Below are 11281 nucleotides of genomic sequence, written 5' to 3'. Positions count from 1 at the left end.
CAGAGAGCACATTGGCCAAGCAATGGCCGTGACTTATCCACATGGCTGACACTGACAAAGGTTCTACAATCTGAGGTACAGGATCTCAGGATAAACCCTGAGGAGATTTCACAGACCTTATCAGACCCAAAAGCTACAACTCTTGTTGCATAGGTCCTGCTTTACTTTGGTCTTAACCATCCAGCAGAAAAGTATAAAAAGGAAGTATAAGAAGTAAAGCCATGCTGTTATGTTGAGCTGTAGGGGACTCAGGTCAACAATTTCTGACACTGCCAGTCAAGAGGAAGACCCAATACTGTTATGGACTACTGGACCCTTTTAGAATATTATGCTGAGTTAACACACCTATAATATTCAAATGATGGAACTAAACAAAAAAAGGGGATACAGATGAATGTCTGTTTTGTATCTGTGTATTCAAAATGGTTAGGATAGATATATAGTTACATTCTCTTAATGAAAAGAGGAATTTGTTGTAATGGTGTTTGTAAATGGGATATCAAGTCTGCATCTTGTACAGCAAATAACCACTAGGAAGAGAGTATGACTTGGAGAGTATGTGTTAATTATTGAAACTGTCATACCAATTTGATTTGAAACTGTCTCAGTGCTATTTGTTTCTTAATAAAATTATGGAAAAAAATAAAATTAAAAAAGAAGACAACAGCTTCATGCCCTGAACCACAGCTTTTCAGCTAGGGATCTATGACTACAACATCATTGCACCCTGCTGCAGATCTAATGAACAGCTGCAGAGCCATTGTGGTGGCCCTGTGCCTCCCGGAGCTGAATTCCAAGCACAGGTGGCATCTTTGATAGCTCTGATGATTTTGATTAGCAAGATAATTTTTCTGAAATTGTGCAGGCTTGAACACACTGTTATTATTGTCTGAGTCAAAAATCACAGTTATTCAGTGCTGTAGACACCTGCTTTTAGTTTTGATCGCTTTGTACCTTTTGAAATGACTAAGTTGACAGAAAAGAGAGATAGTTCTTTCCTATGACTCGACATCTTGGGCTTGTAGGGATGCAGCATCTTAGCCCCACGGGGAGGCTTAGCAATGTGCCCAGTGTCACACAGCTTGGAAGATGAAAGGACCAGCCTCGCCAGCCATGACACTTGGACTGCAGCACACCTGTTCTTCACCTGTTTCCTTTACAGATGGTCCCTGGCTTACAATGTTTTGTGTTATGATTATTTTTTTTAACTTTATGGCGATTAGAAAATATTAACTTGGTAGAAGTTGTATTTGGATTTGAGCCAGTGAGCAGCATGATTTAGAATAAGAGAAGGATCTCTCTGCTGGTAGCTTGGAGTTTGACCTTTGCCTTGGCTGGCACTCCACTGCAGGAAACACTCTTGTGGGGTTGGTCCATGGCAGCAGCAGCTCTAGGCTCCACGCAATCACAAGAAGCATCCGTGGTACCTGTGTGCTCAGCTGATACCCAGAAGGTTACATGCATTAAATGCATTTCCATCTTATGATACTGCAACTCACAATGGGGAACTCGCAGTGGGTGGACCAGGACAACCCCTAATGTTGAAGCCTCTCCGTGTCATCATCATGCCATGGTACCTTTGCAATGCTGCTTTCCCCTTTCTTACACTCTGAGCTCTGTCTCTGTATACTGCTGCAGCTAAGTGGGGACAGGAGGCCGTGGATTGCTAGCACAGCACATGCCACAGATACAGATCTATAAAATTAGTTCTATCCTCAGCACATCCATGAATATCTATGAAATCACTGGTTAGCTGGGCTGTGTGTATAACAAAAAAATGCATTAGGATACAGACTCCTTGTTCAACCACCCAGCTCTACTCCAGCAACGAGGTTCTTAAATGAACTGGCTGCTAAATGAGGGCTTGTATGTAGTATGTTCCTTCCAACACTCAGGACAAAGTGATAGTAAAGAAACGGGATAATATTGCTTTAATTTGCACAACTCTCCCATGCAGTGCTGTAATGTATAGCAGAAGATAAATCTATAGAACTGTACTGTGCAGTATAATCAGCAAATATGACAGAGCTGTCTAAATAAGATATAGTGTACAGAAAGTGACACTAAAGCCCTATCACCAGGATGTACAGAACTGCATATAAAAATGCCAGGCCAGGTGGGAGTGGCGGATCCGAAATCTAGGTGGCACACATCAGCCTGAATAGTGGCTCAACTATAGGTAGGTCTTTAAGTGAGAAATATCTGTACATGAATAATTTTCAAAAGCTGGTTTTTATGTGCATGCCCGTCTTCTGTGTATGACCCTTTTGGGGCACTGAGGCTCCCGAACCAGAGCCCGAGCAGTTCGCGTGGATAGCACACTTGTGCCTTTTCAAAGGACAGGACAGGGTGACGTTCACAGGCCCTGCTCAGAACCATGTTGAGGACAGAGGGTGACTTTCAGGGTGCGTACCTGGTCTCCAGGGCCTGGGGAGGTGCTGGAGCAGAGCCGCAGTCTGTCTGTCCACATAGCCCGCCCCGGGCGTGTCTCCACTGGTGTCTCTAATCCTGACCTCCGTCAAGTTGCTGCCAGGCAGACAGTGGTGGAAACAGGGGTGACCTCTCACATTCTAAGGTGTTGCTGGTTACCATCAACATGAGAAATCCTGACAGGAGGCAAAGAGGCAGGCTGTACAATGTCTAAAGCAGAACTCAGAACTCAGTGCTTTGTCAATAGTGTCCCCCATGGGAAAGGTGTCCTTGCCGAGTTAAAATTTAGGTTCTGACTTAATCTCCTAATCTGGCAACATAGAGTAGACACTCAGGTCACCCCGATTGGACCTTCTTCAGGAATGTTCTACCAACCTCAGGTAGAGCAAGCGCTGGTGTGGGACTGCACAGTCATTTTGTAGTTGGTGTTCTTGGGTACATATATCCATAATCCTAATTTTCTAGTCTGTTAAATGGGCCAAACCATCAGATGCTTATGGTTCTCTTCCCAGATCTCCAGCCCTGAGACCCAGTATTTATTGAAAAGCAATGAAAAATGACAATAGGTGAGATCATTCCAGCAACCTGTGATTTTTAATCTAGAGTTCTTTTTCCAACTTTGAAAATAAATCTGTGGGTAGTAGGCAGGAGGGAGATAGGATTTTCTCAGATGGGAAGGAGACCAAGAGGTGGAATGGAGGGTCGGGGATGAGCAGGCACGGAGATGCGTCGTGCGCCCTCCCCACCTCCCCACCAGGAATGCGAACGCCATGTCCTGTAAACACACACTGATAAAAATAAAAAAAGATGGAGTATAACAATAAAAAAGAAAATAAAAACCAATTAAAAAATAAATGCACAAGAAGTTCTCTGCCTTGCGAAAGCTTTCTAATTGCGCTCCCATGTTAAGCAGCGCTTTTCCATGTCAAGTTTCTTTTAAAATGATCTCATAAACCTTCCGAGTTTGTCCTGGTAGAATCTTCCTCCTACTTATAAATCTCCCGGCCACGAAACTACAAATACCCTGTACCCTGCAAAGGGGGCCGCATCCACCTCGCCCCCAGAGGCTCCTGAGCCTGGTTCACACAAAGCCCCGGGTTTCCTTGCTCCTGTTTGGCCGGCTGAGCTGCGTGGGAGTCAGTGAGGGAGGAAGAGGGGCCGTGTGTGTGTGTGTGTGTGTGTGTGTGTGTGTGTGTGTGTGTGTACATGTGCACGCACCTGCGCATGCGCAGGAAGCCGTAAGAGAACAACCTAGCGCTCCTCCATCGTGAATCTCTCGTGGAGAGACAAGCGCTCACTGTCTGTTCTCGCTGCTGAGATGGCCGGGAACCGATGTTCTCTCTCCCAGCCCCCTGGGCGTGCTGTGGCTGACATCTCCAGCGCAGAAGGGGACGTTCCCTCCTTATGGAATCCTGCGGGTTGAGAAGCCCCAGCAGGAGGCACTAGGCCACTCTGCGGTGCTCCTGAACATAGCCTATTGAGGAAATACCGTTACTTGCCTGCATTTAATTTATCTTCCAACTGAACTAGAGCATTTGTAATTAAAAATCGTTTAAATGGATCCTATCAATTATTAAAGGTAATGGCTAGTCAAGCAATATGGTGATACTGGTGAATGGAACAGTTTAACAGGGAGCAGGGCTACTTTTTTGGGGTGGGTGGGATGTGAAGTGTGGAACAGAAACAAATCTTAATTTGCATGTGGCAGAAATTCCCGTTGCCTGGTTTGGCTAAAGGAAAGATAGCTATAAAACCAGGGAACTGAGAAGACACGTATAAAACTAGGGAACTGAGGTTTCCTTGATTAGGGATGGAACTTGCTCAGTGTGCCCACCACTTGCCCAGAGATACTTCACTTGGTCTCAGTGCAACGCTATGTGGCATGTACCCATTTTACAGATGAGGAAACTGAGCCACATAAAGGTGGTCAAGCCACGCAGACTCCAGGCAGCCTGGCTCTGTGTGCTAAGCCACTGCACCCTTTACATCCTAGAATCTGAGAGCTGGAAAGCAACGAACAGAGGGTTCAGGATGTAAGTGAAGTGACCAGAGAGTTCTGGGTGGCGCCTGAGAACACGGTGCCTGAGCTTCCAGGGGAACATGGTGCCCGGTGCTTAGGTCTCTAGTATTTGTCTTCTTTGATTTTCTTGAACTGGGTAAGCTGTAGAAAATGTGTTTTCCTTAAAAAAAAAAAAAAAAAAAAAAAAAAAGTCTTTCCAGTTCATGGAAAACTACAGCTGGACTGGGAGGAGAAATTGTACCCCTTGTGATCCGAGCGGTTTGGTCCAAGGTTGGAGTCCAGTGGGCATTGCTTGTCTGCAGAGCTCACTTCGGGAGCCCCTGGCTGTTTCCCCTCTGACTGCCCCCTGCGGCTTTCCCTGGTGAGGCATGTGTGTTTGTACAATGCAGAGCAGCCCTCCCCCCCATGGCACTCCTGCCACAGAGCACACAGGATTCCAGTGGGCATACGGCCTTGCGTGGGGTCATCGAGCACCAGCCACAGGCATGTGGCAGGAACTTGGGGGCCAGCTCGGCTCACAGGCCTCTGGAAGGCGGGGACCCAGTGAGGGTCGGATCATCTGTTCTCTCGGTGCCACCCTCTCCTGCCCGCTAGGCTGTGGTCCAGGTGTGGTCAGGGCAGCCAGATGTGGGGTGCAGCTGCTTCTCCCTTGCCTGCCCCTGGGCTATGGTGCTGATGCTGCTCACCTTCCTGCATTGCTGTGTGGGTGCCCTGATCCTGTGTGCAGGGATTGTGGCCCCTCTGTCTTCTGGGAGGATACTGCAGCGTGCTTGCGCCCTGCCCAACAGCCAGTAGACCACTTCCTCCTCTTCATGGTCATTGAATGGTTTCTCTCTGTATAAGAAATGCCCTCCTCATAATCTGGCTTGTCTGGGAGTTAGGGCTGGTGTCTTAAGCCTGGTAGACATAGGCGATCTGTGTGCGTGACGCCTTGGAGCTGGAGCTTGGACACTGGGGACTGTGGGTGGTACCTCTTCTGCCTGTACTCACAGGGAAGGCTTGGCTCAGAGCATGCAGAGGTGGGACGGTGGGGGCTGACTATAGCACCTGAGACTTCTCCGCATTGGCCAATGAGCTCCACCCGTGTCTGTCCACTCCTCCCCTAGTGTATATCCATGCATTGTTTAACCCTGGTCAGTGGCTCGCCACAGCTGGTAAGACCAAGGGCAGCCTCCCTCCCATGGACTGCAAGCACCTGTGTTCTGGCCACGCTGACCTGTCCGTCTCAGGAGCTCACTCACCTCCCTCCTGTGCCCTATGCAGCAGCCACAGGACCAATGTGCTGTTCCGAGGCAGCACATGAACTGCCCCTGGCCACGGCACACCCTCTGCTTGCGTGGGTTTTCCTTCTGGGCTCAGATCCTCACCCATTCAGGCTGGACTTTGCTGTCCCTCATCTGTGAATGCATCCCTGACCTCACAGGCTGGCCTGGCTCTTCTGCTTCCACTGAGGTAGAAAGTAGCATTAGGACATCAGAGATAGCGGAGTTCAAGCCCTGGCTCTCACATCACTTATCTTCTTGTCTTGGGCAAGTTATTAACATCCATGGGCTGAATGTCTTTGTGTTCTCCAGCTCGCCAACTCTCTACCATGCCCCACTCACACCTGTGTTGTACCTGTCCATATGCACACATACGGGTTCTCTGCCTGGCTCCTGCATGTACTTGACTTAGTCAAGCTAACCTTTTTTGGTGAAAGCCTTATCTGGGCCATTAGACCAGAAGTGGCTACTGAGAGAAAACAGAGTGGACTGCCCCAGCCTTTCTTATTTTCCTAGCACATAGTCCCATCTTTTCCAGAATGAACTCAGCTTTGAGGTTTTACTCTTTGGTGTATTGCCGGTCTGCTTCTTCACTTTGCCTGTCAATGCCCTAGTCCCCCTCCTACTGAATCGATTGGTTTTCCTGTTATTGGGACAATATACCCAACACTTTCACTTGAAAGGAGGAAACATTTGTCTTGGGTCACAGTTTAAGAGGCTGCAATTTCTGGTGGCTTTAAGGCACAGACATTGTGGTGGAAGGGCGTGATGGAAGAAAGTCGCCCAGCTCATGGCATCTAGCAGACAGCATGGAAAGATGTGGAGAGAAAAGTGGTGACCAGATATGGCCCCCAACCTCTCATTCCCAAGACCCACTTCCTCCACCAAGGCCTCATCTCCTGCTGGTCCACAAGGCCATGGACTGGTCTCAGGGCCAATCTATGCACGACTCATCCTTCCGCCATATCTCAATCCACCAGGTGGCCAACCAAGATGAACAGCAACACCAGGCCTGCACCCTTTGCCCTGGTTGAATACAGAGTTGATGCTCCCTTGCTTGTCCCTCACGTCCCTGACTGCAAGGTCATTGCAGATCTGCTTTGCCATTGCAGGATGTGACCATGTGCTGGGAGGTGGCCTGGCAGAGCCGTGAGGCCTCCTTGGCCTGTCCCCATCCCTGGGTAGATTCTATTCTTCCCCACATGTCTCTTTTCTTTGGCCCATAGGAAATTTGAGAATTTCTTGCCCACATCTAAAACCTTAGAGTTTTCACATAAAATTCTGGCTTTGCAGCTTCTCTTAGAAAAACAACCAACCCAGTGACACTGGTCTTCTTTCCTCCAAGGCTCCCAAGGTGGGAGTCTGGGGAGCTGCTGTTTCTCCCCATTTTCACCTCTACCACCCAGTGGACCACAACAAACACAGGCTGAACCTGCCCTGAAGGTGGTAAACTTGCCCAAGAGCTTGGAAGAAGAGAAAAGCAGAGCAAGCAAGGGGCATGGTTGAATTTTGTCTGTGAGGCATCAGGGAAAGCAGCTGACAAAAAGGTATTTGACTTGCATGTTGGGAGACGGTGCTTAGAAAAAGCTAAGCAGACCATGAGTTCAGCATGATTTCAGCATCCTGTGGGATGTCCTATGGCCCGTGGGCCTGAGACCATCACACCAGTGAGGACACTCTTGCCGTCCTCACCCCCACAGCCACAGCACACCAGGTCCCACTTTTTAATTGCTAAGAAACTGCCCTGCTCAGCTCCTGTTCCTGTCCCCTCTGCTCCTTCCTGCTGCAGGACCACATCACCTGTTCCTGGAGGACTGGGGCTCCCCTATAAGGACTTGCTGGGCTAAGTGGGGCTCTAGGGCAAGCAGCATCAGCACTCTGGGCTGCCGGAGGCAGGTGGGCTCTCAGGTGCATCCTCAGACCCAGTGAATGGGGATCTGTATACTAACGAGGTCTGCAGACCACCAGAGCACATTCACTTTTCCTCTAAGGCAATGGTTCTTGACCCTGCCTGCACATTACAATCACTTAGGGGGCATTACAAAATTCTTCAATTCCTGGCCATCCCCAGACCAATTAAATCAAATCCATAGGGCTGGGACCCAAGGATTGGAGGCTAGGAAAACTCTCCAAGTATTTTAATTTGCAAACAATCGGGACTATAGGATGGAGTTTTACAAAAATTGCCCACTCATTTGATTTATCTGGTGACTTTTTGGAACTTTCTAAAGCCAAGCCACATTCCAGAACAGTTAGGTCCCAGGGCCTGGCAGGCAGGGGAGATGGCAGCTATATTGGTGGAGGTTGCTGGGCAGGGGTCATGTGCAGCAGGATGGAGGGCTGGTGTTTTGGTGCTCAGCTTGGGGACCTTTCTTTCCTATGGCCCCTTATAACATGTCCCTTGCTCCTGTGATGGGTCTGGTGCCCGTTCTTGGCAATCCCGTGGTGCCCTGTCAATTGCGCCATCTTTCTGTCTAACTTTTCCAGGGCAGAAGCATCTGGAGAATAGAGGTTGTGTTGTGTTTTCCTTGTGCCTCCCACAATACATGGCACACACAGTATGCTCATCAAAATGTTAGTATTTTTACTGCTTTTACTCCCATTGCAGTCGTCATAGGCTATGGTGAGTGAAGCTCCCGTTGGTGCAGTGGGCATCTGAGAGGGGCAAGTTGGGCAGCAGGCAGAGCAACTGGTACAGTGGCCACAGGTCAGAGGTGGCAAGTGACCTGAGGACACAGGAGAGGAGACCAGGAGTAGGTGCACAGGAGGTGCAATGAACGAGGGCAGTCGGCTGCAGAACAGAGGCACTCATTGTTTCTAGGTTTTGGAGGCCAGAGGTCACCATCCAGGTGGGTCAGCAGGGCTGGTTCCCTGCCCCTCTCGCCTCCTGGCAGTTTGCTGGTGACCTTTGGCCTTTTTTGCTGTGTAGCACATCACCTGATCTCTGCCTTCATTTGCCCCTGGTGTTCCTGGGTGTCCAGATTTCCCCTTTTATGAGGACCTTGGCGAAAGCTATCGCATTGCACCCTGCCCAGTGCAATGCTCAGCTGCTTTCATGTGCAATGACTATTTCCAACTAAGGTTGCCTTCTGAAGTACTGGGGATTAAAACTTCCACCCGTGAGAGGCATAGTTCAACCTGTAACAGCAGTGATAGACCTTTTTTGGACATTGTGTTGACACGTGGCAACACACTCGACTGCAGAAATTGTAGTTTAATCATCTTAAAGTCAAATTTCTTCTACGAGGTCAGCACCCTAATTTCTGGCTTTTGTTGAAATCATAAGTTGTGCAAAGGAACTCCTGGGGATGCTGACACTGAAAGCCGGTGGATCATGCGCCTAAGATGGCTAGCACATGGTGGTGGCTATGAGCTGAAGGAGCTGGAGGTTCAGGCTCATAGTGCATAAATCACTGTTCTTGCTTGGGCGTTCCTTGGTGTCTGCTTTCACGGGTTTGATCCGCTGCTTTTGGTCAACTCAGTGCCCCGTGATTTCACCAGCAAAGTTTTTCAAAACCCAGAGGCAAGGGGACTCTGCAGTAACAGTCACCATGCTCATGACAAGCTACAGAACATAGACCTTTGCTTTTTTTTTTGCTTTAAAATTATAATTTTATGAGATATAATTCACACATATAAAGTATAAACACAATTTTTATAGAGTAGTCCCCCTCTTGTCCATGGGTGATATATTCCATGACCCCGGGTGGATGCCTCGAATTTAGAATAGCACTAAACTTTTACTCTTTTTCCTATGCACACAAAACTCTGGTAAAGTTGAATTTATGAATTAAACATAGTAAAAGTTGAACAACAACAATAGTCTACATATGTTGCAATCTGAGTATATAATGGATTTCTTTTCTTATTAAGTCCAAAACTTTCACCTTTTTATTTAGAGAAAGCACTATACAGCTTTCCTTTAGCATATCTGAGTTGTCAGCATTATTATTTTTTAGTTTTATTTTATTTTTTAATAATTTTATTGTGAAACAAATAGCAATGGGACAGTTTCAAAACTGATTAGCAGGACAGTTTCAATAATTAATATATTGTGTATCATTGTCTTGTGTCACAATAATAGTGGTTATTCATTGTACAAGACGCAGACATGATATCCTGTCCACAAACACTATTAGAACAAATCTTTCTATTCATTGAATTAAGAGAAAGTAGCTGTATGTCTATCCTAACTATTTTGAATATACAGATACAAAATAGTCATTCATTTGTATCCCCCCTTTTTTTCCCTTATCCCAAAAAGATAGGTTAAGCAGACAAAAAGAAAGGGACCCTTGCTTTCTTTCTCCCATCTTCTCCCTTCTTTCTTTCCAGCTCAATTGTAAAGCCAGGTTTCCTTGCTAATTGTTCTTTTGTGATTTTGTTTGTGGCAATTAAATGCAAAAGAGTTTGTAATTAGCTACTGTAATTAAAAACACCTTTGGGTCAGGAGGGCGTTTCCTGTGCAAGGCGTTAGGAATTGCTGCCTGTTTCATTTGGGTCTGCACTGCTGTGCCAGCGTGTGTGTGTGTGTGTGTGTGTGTGTGTGTGTGTGTGTGTATGCATATGTGTCAAAGGCAGCCTTCAACTTACAGTAGCACCTTCCCTCCTGCCTTCAGAATTGTCCTTTGCAGCTGCAAGCTGCACTGGGGGTGCAGAGGGTGCCCTTGCTGTCCTGCGGGCCCTGCGGTGCTCACTTCCCTGCTGGAACCTAGACGGTCCTAAGAGGTATTGTCTCCCCAGGGCTTATCTAACTGCTGCATCTCTAAGAAAAGTTAAAAAATAAAAATCTCATGATTGCTTGTCTATAAAATTCTTCTCTCTCCTGAAAAACACGAGCAAAAACCAAAACACAAATACTGAAGACTAGACCAAAGTAACCAACCAAACCAACTAAAACTGCCATGGACTTGAAATGAAACCTCCGTGAAGCCCTGACTTGATCCACTGGCTGCTCTGGTCATCGGGGAAAGGGCCATTGTTGTCGGAGGTGGAGTGTGTGGGAAGGAAGCAAAGCCTCTTCCCTGTGATTTGCCTGGTCTGCTTTTCAGGCTTCACTCCTATCTCTTGCATCTTTAATTTGATAGCTTTAGATTTCAGACCATGAAACCAAGAGGCATTGGCTAAGGCTCTTTCTGGGTGTGGATCTGTAGCTGTTTACTGGAGTCTGGCAACCTCCCCCAACCCCCCCAAAACAAACAAACAAACAAACAAAAAAATAAGAGAACAGATAGATTTTTAGCCCAGTCCCCAGAAGAGCTTTTGGTCCCCAGCCCTACCTCACATCAGTGTGGACCCAAAAGCCCAAATTTGCTTGTGGAATTCCAGAGTCCAGCAGAAGTGCTCTGAACTCCTCAAACAAGTATGTGCCTGGCCCTCACCCCCTGCCCTATCTGGGCTCCTCCTTCTGTAGGTATGAGTGGGAGACAGTCTTTGAAATGAAATGGTTCATCAGAGACCCAGTCCTAGCCCAGGTCCGGTGAGTGTGCGGAGAGCTTCCTGCTACCCTGCACCGGCGGGACCAGTCCCAGCCCAGGCGCAGAGTGGGCCGGACCCTCTCCCAGCCCCT

The sequence above is a fragment of the Octodon degus genome, unplaced genomic scaffold (assembly GCF_000260255.1).
Source record: "Octodon degus isolate 3935 unplaced genomic scaffold, OctDeg1.0 scaffold00002, whole genome shotgun sequence".
Lineage (NCBI taxonomy): Eukaryota > Metazoa > Chordata > Mammalia > Rodentia > Octodontidae > Octodon > Octodon degus.
Note: the sequence above shows the minus strand (reverse complement) of the source record.